General features: G+C 41.3%; 1 protein-coding gene across 7 annotated transcripts in view; it reads right to left on the bottom strand.

The window, feature by feature from the left end:
* Nucleotides 1–21,648, bottom strand: part of COA1 (cytochrome c oxidase assembly factor 1) — an 89,702-nt gene that overhangs the window by 7,695 nt on the left and 60,359 nt on the right. The gene's annotated exons all lie outside the window — the stretch shown is intronic.

The following is a 21,648-nucleotide window of genomic DNA, read 5'->3' as shown; positions in this document are numbered from 1 at the left end:
TTTGTTCTTCCTTTAGCGTAGCAAACAGGTGTTGAGGGCCTGCCCTGGCCAGACTGACGGTGCTGGGGACGAGGACAGTTCCCACCGGTTACAGCTGCACAGGCAGGCCCCCCACCCCCGCACACTCAGGGCGCCCCTCACAGGGTAAACAGCCTGGCTCATCCATCCACCAGACGGGTTTCCAGGAGTAGGAAGTCCTGTGCAGTACCTTGCTCTAAGCTGCACAAAGGCCCCTGTGGGTGAGCAGCCCAGTCAGTGTGACCCAACACAGGCGGCAGGGGCAGCAGCAGCACCCAGGAAGTGGTCCGCCCTGCTTTCACAGAGGAAACTGAGAAGACAGAGACGAAGGGGTGGGAGGAGGGCTTCAGATTCACGGAAACGACAAGCGGGGGAGGGGCGGGGGGGGGGGGCAGAGTGGCAGAACCCGAGCTGCAGAAGTGCAGAAGGGGAACCATGGGAAAGGTCTAGAGGGTCTAGAAACGGAGGCATTTGCTCAGAGAGGCGTCTACCCTGAGCGGCCGGGTCGACTCTGCAGGAGAGGGCTGCAGGAAGGAGATGGATGGGATAGGGCACGAGCAGCCAGTGACTTCTGCAACAGCCCAGCCTACAGCTCAGACCAGAGTGGTAAGAATCCATCAAGAAGACGGTTTCTTAAAATATTTAGGACAGTTCTTATGTATTTCCTAATTGATACACCAACTTCTTCTAAAAAGAATGATGGGGCTAACAAGGATATTACATGTCAGAAGAGAAGTAAACAGATGGATAAGGAAATGAAGACAAATGGAAAACAATTTTAAGAAGAAAAAACTGGGGTAAAGTTAGTACCCCAAACTACACACTGTCATGTACTAGCCGTTCCCTCAAGGTGGCCACAGTCTTGACACTGAGCTTCCTATCTACTCAGCAGAAAAGGGAGCCTAAGTAGCTACAAGGTCCAGAGCGTCCATGGAGGAACACCACCCTCCTAATACCATACATGCTATCTCTCCCACGTGTGTTCAGAAAGGCAATCTCTCAAGTGGGTGGTGTTACAAACAGCACCCCTAGATCTTTTTATAAAATATCATAATCAAAACCACAATCGAAGTTCAAGAAAAAAAAGCATAAATAGAATCTCACAAGTGACCCAAATAGTGAGGACTTAGTAGGGAGCTCCACTGGGCTACTCTGACTCCGTGGAGCACTAAGGCAGTCATGATCCACCTGGTCTCCAGGCAGCCACTGAGCGTGTCCAAGCGAGGAGAAAGGACTGGGAGAAAGGGGGGCTCAGTCTCTGCTCCTTTTTACCCAGCTTCAGTTTCCCTGCCCCATCGGCTAACTTTTGAATAAAGTATTCAGCAGCCCCTAATCTCACAAAAAAATTCAAAAAGGTTCTGTAAAACTAGAGACAGACTTTAGGTTACCTCCAGGAAGGTGACATTTTATATCTAAGTGTTTGATAAGAAGTGAAGATTTTTTTAACGAAGTGAAAATCTCCCGAGAAACTCAAATTCAATTACTCGTTATTGGTTAGTCACTAAGTTATGTCTGACTCTTTGCAACCGCAGGACTGTAGCCCGTCAGGCTCCTCTGTCCATGGGAATTCTCTAGGCAAGAATAATGGAGTGGGTTGCCATTTCCTTCTTTGGGGGATCTTCTTGATACAGGGATCAAACCCACATCTCCTGCATTGGCAGGTGAATTCTTTGTCACCAAGCCACCAGAAAGCCCTCAATTAGCCTACTACATAGCCAAGAAGAACTTTTTTTTTTTGCTTTACAATTAACCAAGAGGAAAGGGTTACAACTCATTTTGAAAACTAAGGGATGGTTAGCCACGGGAAGGTGTAACAAAGTACAGGCAAGATGTCTCCAGAAAGCAGTCCTAACAGCTCTGCTCTGACACGCAAAGGGTGACTTGGGCCCCAGGCGTTTCAAAGTGCTGACCCCCTTTCTAGAATCGAAAGGCGATCTATCTGTTAGACAGCTGCGAGAGCCGGCATAGGGTTGGAGACTACCTCCTGGCTGCTCCCCTCAAGCCCTGCAGATGAAGGAGGTCTGCAGAAGCCTCACGAGAGGGGTGGACAGAAGAACCCCTGAGGGTTTGAGCCACAGGAGAAACCTGCGCCGGAAGGAGGGAAGCCGTCCCACGGTGCAATACCAACCTCTGCACATCAGAACCCCGAGGACAGCGCAGGGTCATGTAGCTCTTCCACAGAAGAGCCATGACGTCCATCTGTCTGACCCTGCAGGCCACGGTCTTTCCACCGAGTGACCAAACACACGTTACAGATCATACATTTCAGAACAGTCAGATTCTCACACGAGTGGTATGTGCTGTCCAAAAGTCACTCTAAAGTTCACGTGTCACTATACCCCCAAGTCATCATTTCAGGGGTCAAGACAGAGAACACTGACTCAGAACATACTGGACGGAGGAGGGGCAGGTCTTCCCATCTGCTGAATGACACTGCTCACAATACTGCCACTTCAGAGGACTACACATCCTTCCAGCCTTTAGAAAATCAAACCAGGAGGGGAAGAGAGGCCAGAGGAGGGGAGGAAATCCAACTTAAGAAAATAGACATGAAAAGATTAAGGCAGTAAGAAATAAAATTAAAGTGAAAGAACAAGGAAGGACTAGACCAAGAAAGACCAAAAGTAGACAAAAAATAAAAGCAGGACTAGCAAAAAAGAAAATAGGGACTAAACTTTAAAAGAATGAAATGTAGCATATTTGAGATAAGGCAGACAAAAGAGGCTAAAAACAAAAACCAAAAATACAGCAGCATGCAAATAAATGTGATTAAAAGATTTTTTTAATTAAAAGACAATAAATATTCTCACCAAAAATAATTGAAAGCTAAGTTATGGATTTGTTAGAGGGTATCCATTCACAGTGTTTACATTATATATATTAGATCATCACAGTTGTGTATTTTAAATACCTGACAATTTTATTTGTCAATTATACTGCAATAAAAATGAGGGGGAAAAAAGGGGGGTGATCAACTTAAAATGAGACCAGGAAGGTGGAGTTCTAGCCCATTATGACTAATGTCCTCATAAGAAGAGGAAGAGATACCAGGGATGCCGGTACACAAAGAAAATCGTGTGAAGAGGCAGCAAGAGGGAGACCACCTGCAAGCCAAGCAGACAGGCCTCAGAAGAAACCACCCACCGACACCTGGGGCTTGGTCCCCCAGCCTCCAGAACTCTGACAGCACAAATTTCTGTTGTTTAAACCCCTTCCCTGAATTAAAAGACTAAGAAGGTAAGCATTTTAAAAGTTAAGCTTTCTAAGCAGTTTTGGCTCTGGGGTCTTAGAATAACCAAGTGCTTCTAGAAGAAAACTTTCTATTCTGAACTCAGGATAATCATGAGGAATGCACCTGGCAGGAGGCAACCTTCCCCCTGGGTTAAGGTGAGTTAGGAATGTTGATAAAAGGCTGTCCAATGTTGATAACAGATTGAAGTTCCTGTGAGTGAGTCCAGGGAAACAATGACTACCTGGAAGAGATCCTGGTGCTGATAAAAAGGACTGTGCTCAGTCACTCAGCTGTTTCTGACTCTGTGACACCATGGACTACAGCCCGCCAGGCTCCTCTGTCCAGGCAAGGATACTGGAGTGGGTTGCCATTTCCTACTCCAAGGGATCTTCTTGACCCAGGGATTGAACCTGCGTCTCCTGCACTGGCAGGCGGATTCTTTACCACTGACTCACCTAGAAAGCTCCTTAATAATTTTTTAAAAATAAATGAAATATAGGATAAAAAAAAAAATCTAGCTTAAGAGGGCACCAAGCGACCTGGCGACCTGACATGAATTTTTAAATTCCATTTAAAACACCTATAAAGACACACAAGAAAAGACAGAAAGCAGAGCCTACTTCAGACAGTAACATATTACTAAAATCTGGGAGAAAGTTCCACTAACTAGTCTGAAGGAAGACAGAGACACAGTTCAATGGCCAACCGCAGCCCCATCTAGCTCTGAAGGGTGAGAGCGCAGCTGCCAGGAAGTGCGTGGGAAGAGGGTGCAGCCCTTCACCTCGCTCCAACCCAGCCCAGGGTTCCTGGGTTTGCAGCAATCCGGAAACAGGCAGCCAGCTCCACGCTGGGTGAGCCCTGACAGCCACGATCCCTTCCCCATCCAGAAGTTCTTCTTCTATATCCATTCAGAGGCTACAATCCTAGTCAGTAAAACTTCACAGTAAGTAGAGACAGGACTGGCACTGGCAACGATTTACTCCAAGAAATAAAATAATATGAAGAAGAGCACTGATTTGGACACATCCTTTGTTGGACGGAGAAGCCTGGTGGGCCACAGTCCATGGGGTCACAAAGAGTCAGACACGACTGAGCGACTTCACTCATTTTTTAGTTATTGAAAGACACTGCCTGTAAGAACCAAGTAAGATGGGCTTCCCTGGTGGCTCAGACGGTAAAGAATCCGCGTGCAGTACGTCAGACCTGGGTTCAACGCAAGGCAACCCATTCCGAAATTCTTGCCTGGAGAATCCCCAGGGGCAGAGGAGCTGGGAAGGCTACAGTTCATGGGGTCACAAAGAGTCAGACACGACTGAATGACTAAGAACACACAAGATGGGAATAAAGAGACATCATGCTAAGAAGGAAACAGAAGACACTCAGGTAAGATTCCAAGGAAACTTGAAAATGCAACAGCACACCTGACATTAGCGCTGGAAAAAAACAGCAGAATTAACATGACCAGAAAAGCTGAATTCATAATGAGGAAGTAACATTCAAGAAGTTACATTCATGTCTTCCCAGGGACTGGCCCAATGGCCCAGTGGTTAAGACTCCATCTTCCAATGCATGGAGCATATGTTTGATCCCTGGTTGATCAGGAAACTGAGATCTCACATGTTATGTGGTGTGGCTAAAAGTTAAAAAAGAAAAGTTTTTACAATTAAAAAAGTTGTACAATAAAAGAGCAAAAACAGAGTAAATGACAAATGTCAATTTCAGAACTAAGACCTAACAAACCTGATCATCATCAGTTCAGTTCAGTTCAGTCACTCAGTCGTGTCTGACTCTTTGTGACCCCATCGCAGCACGCCAGGCCTCCCTGTCCATCACCAACTCCCGGAGTTTACTCAAACTCATGCCCATCAAGTAGGTGATGACATCCAGCCATCTCATCCTCTGTCGTCTCCTTCCCCTGCCCCCAATTCCTCCCAGAATCAGGGTCTTTTCCAATAAGTCAACTCTTCCCATCAGGTGGCCAAAGTACTGGAGTTTCAGCTTCAGCATCAGTCCTTCCAATGAACACCCAGGACTGATCTCCTTTAGAATGGACTGGTTGGATCTCCTTGCAGTTCAAGGGACTCTCAAGAGTCTTCTCCAACACCACAGTTCAGAAGCATCAATTTTTCGGCGCTCAGCTTTCCCCACAGTCCAACTCTCACATCCATACATGACCACTGGAAAAACCATAGCCTTGACCAGACAGACCTTTGTTGGCAAAGTAATGTCTCTGCTTTTTAATATGCTATCTAGGTTGGTCATAACTTTCCTTCCAAAGAGTAAGCGTCTTTTAATTTCATGGCTGCAATCACCATCTGCAGTGATTTTGGAGCCCAAAAAAATAAAGTCAGCCACTGTTTCCACTGTCTCCCTGTCTATTTCCCATGAAGTGACGGGACCAGATGCCATGACCTTAGTTTTCTGAATGTTGAGCTTTAAGCCAACTTTTTCACTCATAACTGCTGTTAAATTGAAGATGAGACAAAACAGAATTATACTAGAAGAAAACAAAATTGAAGAAAGACAAAAATGTACACCATCTTCCAGATCTATTCACAAACCCTCACTGGCAAAAACTTTATATTACAGGGAGAGAAAAAAAAAATCCAGTACCCTAAAACGGTATACCCATAAATGACAATAAATTTCCTAAGACAAAAGAATAATAACAATAAATTCCTGGGAAGCACTGAGTGTGATCCAAGACCTCTAAAACCAGGAGTTCCCTGGCAATTCAGTGATTAGGACTCAGCACTTTCACTGCTAGGGGCCCTGGTCAAGGAACTAAGATCCCACAAGTCATGTGGTATGGCCAAAAACAAACAAACAAAAACTCTATAGCCAATCAAACTGTGTGAAGACAGAGGAAGTCATTATATATTTGGAAAAAACCCAGATGTTACATAATCTACACAGCCTTCCTGAAACATAATCTAGGAAAAAAGTGTATTAGGAAAGACAGCATGCAATTAATTGGATTTAATTAGATCCAAAAAATTATTGTTTATACAGTTACAAAATGAATGAAAACATCTACAACTTTTTAAAAGATATATACAATATTCAAATTTATAACATGGCCTAAAATTTCACATAGTATGTATAAAACATAAGTAAAATCATGCTGAAGCCCCCAATCATCATAACTGATTCCATGGTGCAGCCTGCAAGGCTCCTCTGTCCATAGAATTCTCCAGGCAAAAATACTAGAGTGGGTTACCTTTCCCTTCTCCAGGAGATCTTCCCAACCCAGAGATCGAACCCAGGTCTCCTGCATTACAGGCAGATTCTTTATCATCTGAGCTAAATTGGAGTACAAGTACTATTATTTTTCTTGATGTTGATAGAGAAGTTAACAGAATTAAAAGCATATGCAAATTCACTAAAGGAAGTAAAAGTCTAAGCCCTAAGAACAATACCATGTCAAGTAAAATAATAAATGTGAGGGTTTAGACTCTCATACTGTGGTAAATAGGCTCCCAGGATGCCCTCAGTGAACCACACCTCCTGGTATTCACACCTTGATAGGAACCTGGGCTGGCTCTAGGACTCCTTCAGCCAACAGAACGAGGCCGAATGGACCCTGTGGCAGTTCTAAGCCTCAGCTTTAAGGAGGCCTGGCAGCTTTCACTTCAGCACTGTTGGGAGTCCTAAGCCATCATATAAAAAGTATGGCTACTCTGCCCTGCTGTAGAGATCACATAAAAAGAATAAGTCAAGACGCCACTGGTAAGGGAGAGGACTGAGGCTACATAGTAGGCAGACAGAGAAACAGACAGTATGCCCCACCGTCCCAAGGACTATCCCTGCACCAAGGCACTAATAACCACATGAATGAGCCTTCATGGACATTCTAGTCCTAGTGAGCCACCAGATGACTGCAGTACCAGCTGAATAACCATGGAACAGAAGAACTATCCAGCCCAACTATAAATCATGAGAGGTAGCAAAATAGTTCTAGCTTAAAGCCACTAAGTTTCGAGATGGTCTGTTATGCAGCAATAGAGAACCAAAACATTTTTTAAAAGCTTTTCTAAAAGGATTTTTAAAAACTCAACTCTTTCAAATTTACCTTATTTTTAAGAGCAACAATCTAAAATGCAATGAAAGTGTTAAAAACAGAAGACTTGGCATATTCATACAAAGACAAAGCAGAGTGGAAACAAAGAGTCAGTTCAAGGCAAAAAGCATTAATTGGGATAAAAATAGATAAAAATATAATAGTTATAAAAATTAGTGGCAAACAACACTAAAATATACAGCCAAAAACAACTAAAGATAAAATTTAAAAAACTGAAAACAACCATAGCAGGAGACCAACGTGTCATTTCCCATCTTTAACAAATCCAATTAACAAAAAAGCAATCGAGAACAGGGAATTTGAATAATTTTTTTGAACCTTGCAAGGCTCAATGTGTGTGTGTGTAGATACATATTTGAACATATCAAGACTCTGAGGTGTCTTAACAGGCGGCATTCCTTCCATAAGGCTTTGTGGGACTGATGCAAACATTCTCTTGTTCTCACTGCCCAACCCTGTGACAACCTCCTGGAGAATAAATCGGTATAGCTCATGAGAGGGCAAAACAAGTATAGATCAGTAATTAGATGTCTTACTAATGTAATGAGATGTGGAAATTCATCTCATACTATTACTAGTGGCTAGTATCCTTAATTTTGAAGATAAAATGGTAAAATTTTGAAACTGAGTTTTAAATAAGAAGATGGAAGAACATAAATCATCTTAATACCATTTTCATTAAGAATAAAACAAACTAAAAATGTTAACAGTGGTTATCCATTCAATCAACAAATATTTGTCATCCAAAATACCAAGCACTATATTGTGCACTGGAAATATAGTAGAAAGCAAGACAGTTGTTTGTGGATTTTACACTGTAGTGGGAGGAGATAGACAATAAACAATAAGACAATTTTAGTTAGTGATAAATACTTTTGGAAAAAATAGTATGTCAAGAGAACGAGAAGACAAGCCACAGACTAGGAGGAAATATTTGCAAAAGACGTATCTGATAAAAGACTTTTATCTAAAATATACAAAGAACTCATAAAACTCATTAAGAAAATGAATTAATTAAAAATGGGCAAAATTTTTTACAGTTCAACAAAAAGAAATACAGATGACATAAGCATTCAAAAGACACTCAATGTCAAATGTTACTAGGAAATTACAAATTAAAAGAACAATGAGATACCATTATGTATCTATTAGAACTACTAAAATCCAAAACACTGGCAACACGAAATGCTGGATGTGGATCAACCATTGCTGGTGGGAGTGTACATCCACTTTGGAGGACAGTTTGACAGTTCCTTACAAAACTATGCTACTCACTCACTTACGTGCAACATAAACGTGACGTGCTAGAGTATGAAAATGGGAAAGAGAAACTTTAGCTGTGGAGTGAGGGAAGGCCTCTCTGCCAAGTTCTGAGCTGAGACTGAAGGAGTAATCTGAAAACTACGGGAAGGGCTAATGCCCTAAAGCACCCACCAGCTTGGTTTGTTCAAAGCAGCAGGAAGCAGACTAGTGCGGTAAACGAGGGTGGCCAGGGTCTTCACCACATAAAGCTTTGTAGGGTATGGTATTGAGTTTGAATTTTATTCCAAGTATATTGAGAAACTGCTGAAGATTTCTATCAGGTTTTGTTGGGGGGGGGTTACTTTTTAGACTTCTCTAGAAGGGGAAAGAAGGGAGGAGAAAGTCTAGTTACAAGTCTATTGTAGCAGTCCACACTGAAGATGATGGCACTGCTGGTAGCATTGGAGATGCAAAGAAGGCAAGAGACGTCTGATAGGAAGCAAAATAACAAGGGTGAAGGACAAAGCACGTAGCAGACTGACTTCACAGAATTTATCATTACACTTAAACCTCTTCGCAAATACTTTGAGCATTCAAAACTACCATGCAGTCAGAATTTAGAAATGATAAAAACGAGTCTTGGGAGAAAACTTTAAACAGTAAACTAGGATTCCTAAAATGTGAACATTGACATTTTAGGAATCCGTGAACTAAAATGGACGGGAATGGGCGAATTTAATTCAGATGACCATTATATCTACTACTGTGGACAAGAATCCCTTTAGAAGGAATGCAATAGCTCTCACAGAAAACAAGAGTCTGAAATGCAGTACTTGGATGCAATCTCAAAAATGACAGAATGATCTTGGTTCATTTCTAAGGCAAACCATTAACATCACAGTAATCCAAGGCTGTGTCCCAACCTCTAATGCTGAAGAAGCTGAAGCTGAACAATTCTATGAAGACCTACAAGACCTCCTAGAACTAACACCAAAAAAAAAAAAAAAAATGTCCATTTCATCATAGGGGACTGGAATGCAAAAGTAGGAAGTCAAGAGATACCTGAAATAATAGCTAAGTTCGGCCTTGGAGTACAAAATGAAGCAGTACAGAGGTTAACAGAGTTTTGTCAAGAGAACACACTGGTCAGAGCAAACACCCTCTTCCAACAAGACAAGAGACAACTCTACACATGGACATCACCAGACGGTCAGTACCAAAATCAGACTGATTATATTCTTTGCAACCAAAGATGGAGAAGCTCTGTACAGTCAGAAAAAAAAAAAAAAAGACCTGGAGCTGACTGTGGCTCAGATCACTAGCTCCTTGCTGAAAAATTCAGGCTCAAAATGAAGAAAGTATGGAAAACCACTAGGCCTTTCATGTATGACCTAAATTAAATCCCTTATGATTATACAAGGACTTCCCTTGTAGCTCAGTATAAAGAATGTGCCTGCAGTGCAGGAGACCCAGATTCGATCCATGGGTTGGGAAGATCCCCTGGAGAAGGAAATGGCAACCCACTCCAGTATCCTTGCCTGGAAAATCTCATGGACACAGGAGCCTGGTGGGCTGCAGTCCATGGGGTCGCAAAGAGCTGGGCACGACTGAGCAACTAACACTTACTTTACAATTATACAGTGGAGGTGAGGAATAGATTCAAGGGACTAGATCTGGTACACAGAGTCCCTGCAGAACTAAGGACAGAGGTTTGCAACATTGTACAGGAGGTGATGGCCAAAACCATACCCAAAAAAAGGAAATGCAAGAAGGCAAGGTGGTTGTCTGAGGAGGCCTTACAAATAGCTAAGAAAAGAGAAGCAAAAAGCAAAGGAGGAAGGGAAAGATATACTCAACTGAATGCAGATTTACAAAAAATAGCAAGGAGAGATAAGAAAGCCTTAAGTGACCAATGCAAAGAGAGAGAGGAAAACAACAGAATGGGAAAGACTAGAGATCTCTTCAAGAAAACTGGAGATACCAAGGGAACATTTCAAGCAAAGATGGGCACAATAAAGGACGAAAACGGCAAGAACCTAACAGAAGCAGAGGATATTAAAAAGAGGTGGTAAGAATACACAAAAGAACTGTACAAAAAAGCTCCTAATGACCTAGATAACTATGATGGTGTCGCCACTCACCTAGAGCCAGACATCCTGGAGTGTGAAGTCAAGTGCACCTTAAAAAGCATTACTACGAATGAAGCTAATGGAGGTGATGGAATTCCAGCTGAGCTATTTCAAATCTTAAAAGATGATGCTGCACTCATTATGCCAGCAAATTTGGAAAACTCAGTGGTGCCCACAGGACTGGAAAAGGTCAGTTTTCATTCCAATCCCAAATAAAGGCAATGCCAAAGAATGTTCAAATTACTGTACAATTACACTCATTTCACATGCTAGCATGATTATGCTCAAAATTCTCCAAGCTAGGCTTCAACAGTACATGAGCCAAGAACTTTCAGATGTACAAGCTGGATTTAGAAAAGGCAGAGGAACCAGAGATGAAATTGCCAACATATGCTGGATCATAGAAAAAGCAAGGGAATTAAAAAAAAAACATCTACTTCTGCTTCATTGACTATGCTGAAAACTTTGATGGTGTGGATCACAACAAACTGGAATATTTTTAATGAGATGGAAATACCAGACCACCTTTCCTGCCTCCAGAGAAACCTGTATGCAGGACAAGAAGCAAGAGTTAGAACCAGATATGGAACAATGGACTGCTTCAAAATTGAGAAAGGAGTTCATCAAGGATGTATATTGTCACCCTGCTTATTTAACTTATATGTAGAGTACACCACATGAAATGTTGGGCTGGATGAATCACAAGCTGGAATCAAGACTGCAGGGAGAAATATCAACAACCTCAGATATGCCTCAGATACCACTTTAAGATAGAAAGTGAAGAGGAACAAAAGAACCTTGTCATGAAGGTGAAAAAGGAGCGTGAAAAAGCTGGCTTAAAACTCAACATTCAAAAAACTAAGATCATGGTATCTGGTACTATCACTTCATGGTAAATAGATGGGGAAAATGTCAGATTTCATTTTCTTGGGCTCCAAGATCACTGTGATGGTAATTGCAGCCACAAAATTAAAAGACGCTTGCTCCTTGGAAGAACAGTTATGAAAAGCCTAGACAGTGCATTAAAAACCAGACACATCACTTTGCCAAACAAAGGTCCATATGGTCATGTATGAATATGACAGTTGGGCCACAAAGAAGGCTGATTGCCAAAGATCTGACACTTTCAATCTGTGGTGCTGGAGAAGACTCTTCTAAGAGTTCCTTGGACAGCAAGGAGATCAAACTGGTTAATCCTAAAGGAAATCAACCCTGAGTATTCATTGGAAGGACTGATGCTGAGCTGAAGCTCCAATACTTTGGCCACCTGATGTGAAGAGCCAACTCACTGGAAAAGCCCTGATGCTGAGAAAGATAGAGGGCAAGAGGAGAAGGGGGCGACAGAGGATGAGATGGTTGGATGGCATTACTGACTCAATGGACATGTGTTTGAACAAACTCAGGGAGATGGTGAAGTACAGAGAAGCCTGGCGTGCTGCAGTTCATGGGGTCGCAGAGTCGCACACAACTTAGCAACTGAACCACAAGGATTCCTAAATCTGACTGCTTGTGATGTCTCATCTGTTTGAACAAAATACATTTCAAGACCATTATACCAAAGATTTGAAAACACAGCAAGAAGATAACTGAGTATTTTCCAGCATCCAAAACTTCAAATAATAGACTGATTCATAACTATTTTGCAAGTCTGAGTAAGGCAAACCCTATAAAACAGTTACTTCACCATTTCTATTAAGAGCTCCCATTTTATGAAAAGAAAGTAAAATAATTTGTTATGGGGGATTAGATGATTTAGAATCTGGGAGGCCTGTGGTCTACTCTACCTTTCCTGAAATCCTCCCCTTATTTGCACAAACTCAATTCTCTACCTGTTTTCCTTTTACCTCTCTGGCCAGTCCCTTTAGTTTCTTATGTCAATCTGTAGTCCTCTAGCCATCCTATATTCTCCTTTATTCTATGTTATGGACAGAACATGCCCTCCCACGCCCCACTCACCACATTCATATGTTGAAGCCTTAATACTCAGAATGCAATTATATTTGAAAGTAAGGTCTTTAAAGAGGTAATTAGGGCTTCCCTGATAGCTCAGTTGGTAAAGAATCCGCTTGCAATGCAGGAGACCCTGGTTCGATTCCTGGGTCAGGAAGATCGACTGGAGAAGGGATAGGCTACACACTCCAGTACTTTGAGGCTTCTCTTGTGGCTCAGCTGGTAAAGAATCTGCCTGCAATGCAGGAGACCTGGGTTTGATCGCTGGGTTGGGAAGATCCCCTGGAGAAGGGAAAGGCTATCCACTCCAGTATTCTGGCCTGGAGAATTCCATGGACTGTATAGTCCATGGGGTCGCAAAGAGTCAGACACAACTGAGTGACTTTCACTTTCTTTTTCACTTCAAAGAGGTAATTAAGTTAAAATGAGGTCTTTAGGGTAAGCCGTAATCCAATAATGACTGGTGTCCTCATAAGACGAAATTTGTACAGGGACACGTAGGCAAACAGACGAAGGACTGAGTGAAGGCAAATGGAGAAGGTGGCCATCTACAACCAAAGGAGAGAGGCCTCGGAAGAAACTAAAATTGGTTATACCTCTAGAACTGTAAGGAAATCCATTTCTATTGTTTAAGCCACCCAGGCTGCTGTGTTTTGTCATGACGGTCACAGCAAACTAACATTTCCCCTCTTCCACCAAATTCCATTCCCATCAAAATCTTCACCTAAGATGTTACTCAGTGACTTGAGTCTGGGTCTACTAAGATTCCTAAATTTCTATCTCTAGGCCAGGCATCCCTGTGGGCTTAAACTAAATCTCTCTTAAACACTTACCCATATCCCCAAGTGAGCTCCTTTCCCTACTGCTCCTCCCCATGCCAGCTCTCCCTTATCTGAATTCCCTACTGCAGTGGATGGAACCAACATAGGTAGTTCCTGCAGATAAGTAAGGTATCCAGAAGTCATCTTCATAGAAACGAAAATAGCTACCACATATTTACTAAACATGTGAGAGCTTTACACACATCTCCTCAAAGAAATCAGAACATTCATACACTGATGCTAGGGTATAACCACCATGGACAACTATTTGACAGTATCTATTAAAGTGTACAGGTACATACCCAATAACTCAGAAATCCCACTCCAAGATACACAGAAAAACACACACACATACATCAAAAAGCACATACAAGAATGTTCATAGCCATATTATTTATAATAGGCCCCAAATAAGAATGTCCGCAATGATGGAATGGAGAATAAAACAGCAATGAAAATGAATGAGAATAAACCTTAGAAACACCATATCAAGCAAAAGAAATCTGGATCCTAAACATTGCACACTGAATAATTCTCTGCACATAAAATGTCTTTCCTCCCCAAACGGTGCGTGCGTGTGTGTGTGTGTGTGTGTACACATGCACACATGGTAAAAAATACATACAACATACGATGACATCAGCAATAAGGCACAGTAACAGACCCCAGCCTCCATCTCCCAACAAAGAACAATTAGCCAGCTATCCATAAAAGAAAATACCTCCTGGAGAAGGAAATGGCAACCCACTCCAGTATTCTTGCCTGGAAAAGTCCATGGACAGAGGAGTCTGGCAGGCTGAAGTCCATGGGATTACATGACTGAGCATGTGTGCACGAGGGTGGAGGGAGATGGGTTGGTAGCAATAATGTGGTAGAACTAAAAAAAAAAAGGAAAGAAAATACCTTCTGGAGAGTTCATGGATTCACCTAAGAAGTGTCAGCAACATAGTAGAAGAAAAAGTCTGAGAAAAACTGCACATAAAAGGTAAAAAGATTGATTCGCCTTTACCAGCCCATCCCCAGGCCTGCCCTGCTCAGTGCCAAGAGGGAACTTCCCCATGGGAGAGAGTTCTCCTTACCAGGAAAAGGGAAGCAGGTGAGCAACCAGCTTTCCCAGCCTTCCAGGGCACTGCACATAGGACCTGCTGCAGTTTCACCCCAGCAGAGACTAGCTAAGCTGACCTGTACAGAGAGGGCTCAGAAAGGGAGGAAGGGCCATGTGGCAGGAGTAACACAGTTCCCAGCGGCCTGATCTGCAGAGCATCCCAGCAGCCTTCACTTCTGAGGACAACAACAGGCTTGTGGACGCTGCAGATCTGGCATCCTCATCCCTGATGACCTCACTGTGGACCCCAGCAGATGGCTCCAGGCAGGACCCCAGTAGCTTTCACAGCTGACAAAACCAATAGCCAGTACAGCCACTGTGGACCCCCTGCCAGCTTCACCACTGAGATTCTCACCCATAGGTTTTTTCATGTTCACAGTCAACAGGGCCCATGTCCCTCCCCATTCCTTCCCCCAACCTCCTGCTTGAGCCCAGAATCCTCCCCAGCAGCCAACTCTGGCTGCTACTGCTACAGGCAAGCAAGGCACCAGCCTGCCCCGCGGCTAGTCCTGGCAGCCACACGCATGCACATCAACAGGCAAGGCCCACATAAGACTCTGACTCCTGTCACTGGTCAGAACAGCTTCACATGCTGGCAGCTAGCCCCTGTAGGCCACTAGCCCCAGTTCCTGTCACAAGCCTCCAATGTCATGTACATGCCTGTGGCAAGGCCCTAAAGCCACACAAGTTTATGCTGACAGCCCAGGTCCCCACAGCTGCTCAGGCACCCAGAGCAGACGCAACTCCAGTCACTGGCCTGCACTTACATGTGCCCAAGATTGTCCGAGAAGCCACACCCCTAATACTCAACCACCTTGATTCCAGATGTTGTCGTTCAGTCGCAAAGTCAGGTCCAACTCTCTGCCACCACATGAACTGTAGCCTGCCAGGCTCCGTTGTCCACAGGATTTCCCAGGCAAGAGTACAAGAGTGGGTTGCCATTTCCTTCTCAGGGATCTTCCTAACTCTGGGATCAAATCCATATCCCCTGCATTGGCAGGAAGATTCTTTACCACTGAGCCACCAGGGAAGCCAAGATTCCAGATACTAGCTCCCAAAGTTATGCATGCTCCCGTGGCTAGGTCCTACAGATTTACAAGTAAACTCTTCTAACAGCCAGGTCTCCTAGAGCTGGTCCCAGACCCTGCTACTCTGGCCTTGCACTGCACATGTATCTCCAGCCAATCCTGCCCACACAGGCACCTGCAGCAGCCCTCACACTCAAGCATGCACATCCCACCAACTCTGGCCACGCCAGGCCGCCACCACCACCGCCTGTCCTGGTACCTAACTGCTGGACCTACAGGCACTGCTGAGGACCTCAGGAGCCTTTGCAACCACAGTGGACTGCCTCTGGCTCTCAGCAAGGGTCACACAGTTGTCATGACTGCTTGAACTCACAAGATACCACATACCACGGGGCCTAGAGATGCCATACATTTGGCACCTTGCACCACTGGACCCAAGTTTATAGTGCAGTCCAGTGGGCCCCTACCTGGAGGTGAAGGTCTTTCCTTAGTGAAATCAGTCCATAAAATCTGTGAATACAGAGATTCATAGACTTTGAATACAGAGATACCTATTCAAGGCTACAACTGTCAGAAAGAAACAAGGAAAAATTAACCAAACACACACACACACACAAACAGTAAAATTTCAGTACCTGACCTCCCTTCAAAATGGAGACAGATAAACTACCTGACAAAGAATTCAGAGAACTATTATAAAGATGGTCGGAGAACTACAAGAGATGACACATAAACAATTTAATGCAATCAGGAAAATCATACAAGAACAAAATGAGATGTATAACAAAGAGACAGAAAACCTAAAAAAGTACCAAACAAATTTTGGAGCTGATGAATACAATCACTGAACTAAAGAATTCAACAAGAGCTTTAACAGCAGACTAGATCAAACAGAAAAAACAATCAATGAACTCAAAGACAGGTCATTTTTGAAAATAAAAAAGAATGAAAAGGAATGAAGAAAGCCTACAGAACTTATGGGACACCATGAGAAGAAATAATGTATTATGGGAGCCCCAAGAGAAGAGACAGAGAAAGAGCTGAAAGCTTGTATAAAGATAAAATGGCAGAGAACTTTCCAAATTTGGACATCTGAGTTCTTGAAGCTCATAGGTCTCCAAACAATTCAATCAAAAGATACCTTCTCCATGATACATTATACTAAAGCAGTCAAAAAGTTAAAAATAGAATTACCAAAATATCCAGTAACTCCATTTCTGGGTATATATCCAAAGAAATGAAAATAGGTTATTTAAGAGATATATATACACCCATGTTTAATGCATCCTTATCACTATAGGAAAACAACCTAAGTACTTGTCAACAGATGAATGGATAAAGAAGATATGGTAGGCATGTACGTATATATACCATAAACACACAATGGAATATATTTAGCCACGAGAAAGGAAACCCGACCATTTGTGACAACATGGATGGACCTTGAGGACATTATGCTAAGTGAGATAAACCAAAGACAAAGGCAAATACAATATGTCATCACTTATATCTGGAATCTAAAAAAGCCAAACTAAACAAAAGAGAGGAAATTGGTAGTTACCAGGGAATTTAGGATTGCAGAATAGGACAGACTACATTGCTTAAGGGCACAAACATACAACAAGTAGCAAAAAGTCCTAGATATCTAATGAATAGTATAGTAAATATAGTTAACATTATTGTATCATAATCAAACTTGCTAAGAGGCTAGATCTTAATTATCTAACTACTTAAAGAAATTATAATTATGTGATGTAACAAAGGTGCTAAACACTGCTACAAAGACAATCGTTATAGTATAAAAATAAATCCAATCAATATGTTGTATACTTTAAATTTACAGCATGTTGTACGTCAAGTATACTTTTAAAAAATAACAACTGTTGGTAAGGGTGTAGAAAAACTGAAACTTTTATATACTGCTTATGAAAATATAAAAAGTAAAGTTGTTGTGGAAAACAGTTTGGAAGTTCCTCCAAATGTTAAACATAGAATTACCAAATAACTCAGCAACTACTCTCCTAGGTGTATACCCAAAAGAACTGAAAACAGGCATTCAAACAAAACTTACACAAGTTTAAACTGGGACAAAATAATTCCTATATCCTAACTACTCAAGAAATAGTATCCAGAAAATAAATCTTACAAACCAATTTAAAAAAAAGCAAACAACCCAAAAGAAAAAATGAGCAAGAAACATAAACAGACATTTCACAGAGGACTTATGACAGTTAACACTCGAAAGTGTTTAATCTCATTAGTTTTCATTATTCATTTTCATTATTCATTAGTTTTTCTCATTAGTTTTAAGACCACAGACTAATACTGCATATCCATTAGAAATGCAAAAATCAAGAAACAAGAAATGTTAAGTGCTGGCAAGGATTCAGATTATGGGAACACTCATATACTGCTGATGGAATGTAAAGGAGGTACAACCACTTTGAATCACAACTTTGGATATCATATAAAATTCAGCATGCACATATTCTAAAACTCAATAATAGTAGCATTGCTCAAAAGGGCAAAAAACTGGAAACAATTCAAACGCTCATAGAAAGACAAACAAACATATGGTATATTAGCAGAAACGCATATTAGACAATAATAAAAATGAATGACTTACCATTAAAGGCAACATTAGAAACATGAGTATTCAAAAAAAAAAGCAAAAATACATAACATTTTTGTAAGGTCTCAAAAATAAGCAAAACTAGACTACGTGCATGCATGCATGTGCACTCAGTCGTGTCCAATTCTTTGCAACCTCATGGACTGTGGCCTCCAGGCTGCTCTGTCCATGGGATTTCCCAGGCAAGATACTGAAGTGGGCTGCCACTTCCTCCTCCAGGGATCTTCCTGACCCAGGGATCAAACCCGCACCTCTTGTGTCTCCTACATTGGCAGGTGGATTCTTTACCACTGGTGCCACCTGGGAAGCCAAACTATGTATTTGTAAAATATATAAGATATAACTTACAAATTTGTAATTTTTAAAACTTACTTTAAAAAGGCAAAGAAATGATAAACAAAATCAAAGATAGTAATATTTCTGGTGGGAAGGTTAGAGGGTAGAAGGGTAGTGGAGTTTTGTAAAACTGGACCTCGACTATCTTAAGACCTCTAGCTGGACCTGAGAATTAAACTGACTCCACACAGGTTAAAAGAAGAAAAAATTATATTAGAACTATGACACTATGAAAGAAGAAAACACATTATTTTTTCATGTACATGTAAGTGTCCACAAGAAAATGAAGATCCCTCAAATTGGCAAAACCTAAGTGCTTACATACTAGGTGAACAAACAGAAGCAACTGTGAGAAAAGAGTAGAGACAGGAGTTACTTTTACAAGGTTTGTTTGTACAGAATACTCAGTCTCAACCTCTGGCTCCAGTGATAAAAATGTTTCCTCTTGGTATGGTATGGAAGGCATCTTTCACTTGCAGAGGAGTTTTATCTTCTGCTTTCAGGAAGAATGGGGCGGGGTGGGACAGGGGAAGGGGGCAGTGGTCAGAACATTCTTCTTGCACCTGTCATTTTTTTAAGTGCATTTAGCTCAAAATAATCCTTATGCCAAAGTGGTATATTTTGCCATTCCTCCAACAGTATTCTCACATTGTTCTTACTCTGGGTGATCAGCTCACAAAAATCCATAACTTATATATGTGACATGTAGATTCTTTGCCATGTCTTGAATGATACATATTTTTAAAATATAAAAAATTTTAATACAAAATAATTATATATTACCTCTATGCCAAAAATATAGTAAATCCCCAAGAAATATTAACTATTTTTATCATGAGGGGAAAGTATTTACATAAAAGTATAATAGAATTCAATCATATATATGCTGAATGGTCTCAATAAAACAGGACTTATTTTTATGGATAAAGAATAACTTGAGGAAATAAATCAAAATGCTCACAATGATTCCTTCTGGAAAATGTGAGGCAGAGTAAATAAATTACTTCTTTCTGGATCTTTATGCTTAATTGTATTTACAAATCTTCTGCATTAAGCATGCTTAAATTACTAAGAGTGACAGCAGAACCAAATACAAAAGTCAATGAATACAATATCTGATACATATTACGCAATTAATCTGTCACAATAATAAATTTAAATATCTCATGTCTTCAGTATTATCCAAATACTAAATGGTTTTGCTTTGCCATTTTATTCTAGCAACGTGACTAAACACCAACATAGGATATATTCTAAAGGTCCTACACAGTCCCATGTGCTACTCTACAAAGCTTATCTAATCCTCACTCAGCATCTCAAAAAGACATGGCAGAAACACAGAAGCAGGGCTAAATACCCACTCCATTCTTCATTTGGTCTTTGTGAGCCTTTATTACCCCAGTTGTAAGCCCAAACAGTACTGTTATGAAGAATAATGGAGCTTATACCATAAAAGTAATGTGCACTATGTAAAGACAGCTTTGAGTTAATTCTTATCCTCCTATATTTTAAATATCTTGGGGGCATAATCAGGTCTTTGTAATCCCAGTAACTATCAAGAGTTTCTGAAATAAAAAAGAGGATCAATAATGGCTTCTTAAATAGAATTTTTAAATGTCTTCCTCTTCCTCCACCCTGTAATAGTTCTGACACTTCTGTTTTATAGATTATAAATCTTCAATGATTAAGATGGTCTTTGATAAAAACCAAAACTATTCTTACTCAGCTGAGTGAACCTTCCTTCTGCTTTATGTGTTGTACTTCCTAAAAAACTGTGAACCTGCAAGGAGAAACTGTGTTACTTGTCTTGGATTCAACTGAATACAATGTGTGGCAAGTGGTAAGCATTTAATATATAACCAAAATTCTTTCTGTCTTGTTCCAAAAAGGGAAAGGGCTTTATAAAGCTGGATAGCTTTAAGGAAATGTTGGAGTAATCACCCTAAATATATAAAATTGCTGATGATCAAATTGCTGTGGGCAATTTGATAATAAGCCACTCCTTGTGTTATAAAAGAAAGAATGAACATAGCAACATGCTTTGTCCATGATTTCAGCCTGACGTAATCCTAAAATTGGAGAGTGTGATTTGTGACACATGGACCTGAGTCAAGGACAAGTTTTCCTTAATGAATAGGCTTTACTGAATTAGTCATTGAGGGAGTAAATATGCACAGCCCAGTATCAGGGCTTATCTGCAGGACTTATAAGGGCAGACTTCCCGTGACCATTCTAACACTCTGCTCTTCAGCCCACTCTGCGCTCTCCCCATAGCTGAACCATGCCACAACTATCAGGTATGTTAAAACTGTTGACAAACTGATAAAATGTCTTGGTTGAAAGCAATTTTAAAAGCTAAAGTTCATTAGTTAATTTTTTTTTCCAACAAATATTACACAGATATTTTTTCACAGATACCCTCCTACTAGAATAGCCCTTCATGTTTTTTTCTTCTCCAACACACATAATATATGACATTTACAAGTGCAAATACCATACCAGGCTACAGAATAAATAAGTACATTCACTATATTTTAACACCATCTCTTCCTCCTCTCTCAAGGAAGCAAGAAACAATAAAATTACATGTAAATCCACCCAAATTCGTATTGTAAAAGTAATTACAAATTTTAATTCAATTCTTAGATGTAACAAATTACCTGCTAAATGCCTGACGACCAACTACTACTGTGAATTAAAGGGGATAATGGGATTCCCTGGTAGCCCAAGTGGTGAAAAATTCACCTGCAATGCAGGAGACCCCAGTTGGATTCCTGGGTTGGGAAGATCCCATGGAGGAGAGTATGACAACCCACTCCAGTATTCTTGCCTGGAGAATCCCCATGGACAGGCCTGCGGGCTGCAGTCCATGGGGACACAAAGAGTCAGACATGACTGAGCAGCGAAGCACACACACATGCAATGTCACACAGAAGGGCTACACTTTGGGGGTGAAAAGTACCACTGGTATATAGTTCAAGAGGATTCACAGGAAAAAAATTTGCATCAAGGAATCCTATAATGGATTTGAACAAAGTCAAATGTTATAAACATCTGAATAAAATCATTACTGC

The sequence above is a fragment of the Muntiacus reevesi genome, chromosome 6, assembly GCF_963930625.1.
Source record: "Muntiacus reevesi chromosome 6, mMunRee1.1, whole genome shotgun sequence".
Lineage (NCBI taxonomy): Eukaryota > Metazoa > Chordata > Mammalia > Artiodactyla > Cervidae > Muntiacus > Muntiacus reevesi.
This window is presented reverse-complemented; position numbering and strand designations above follow the sequence as displayed.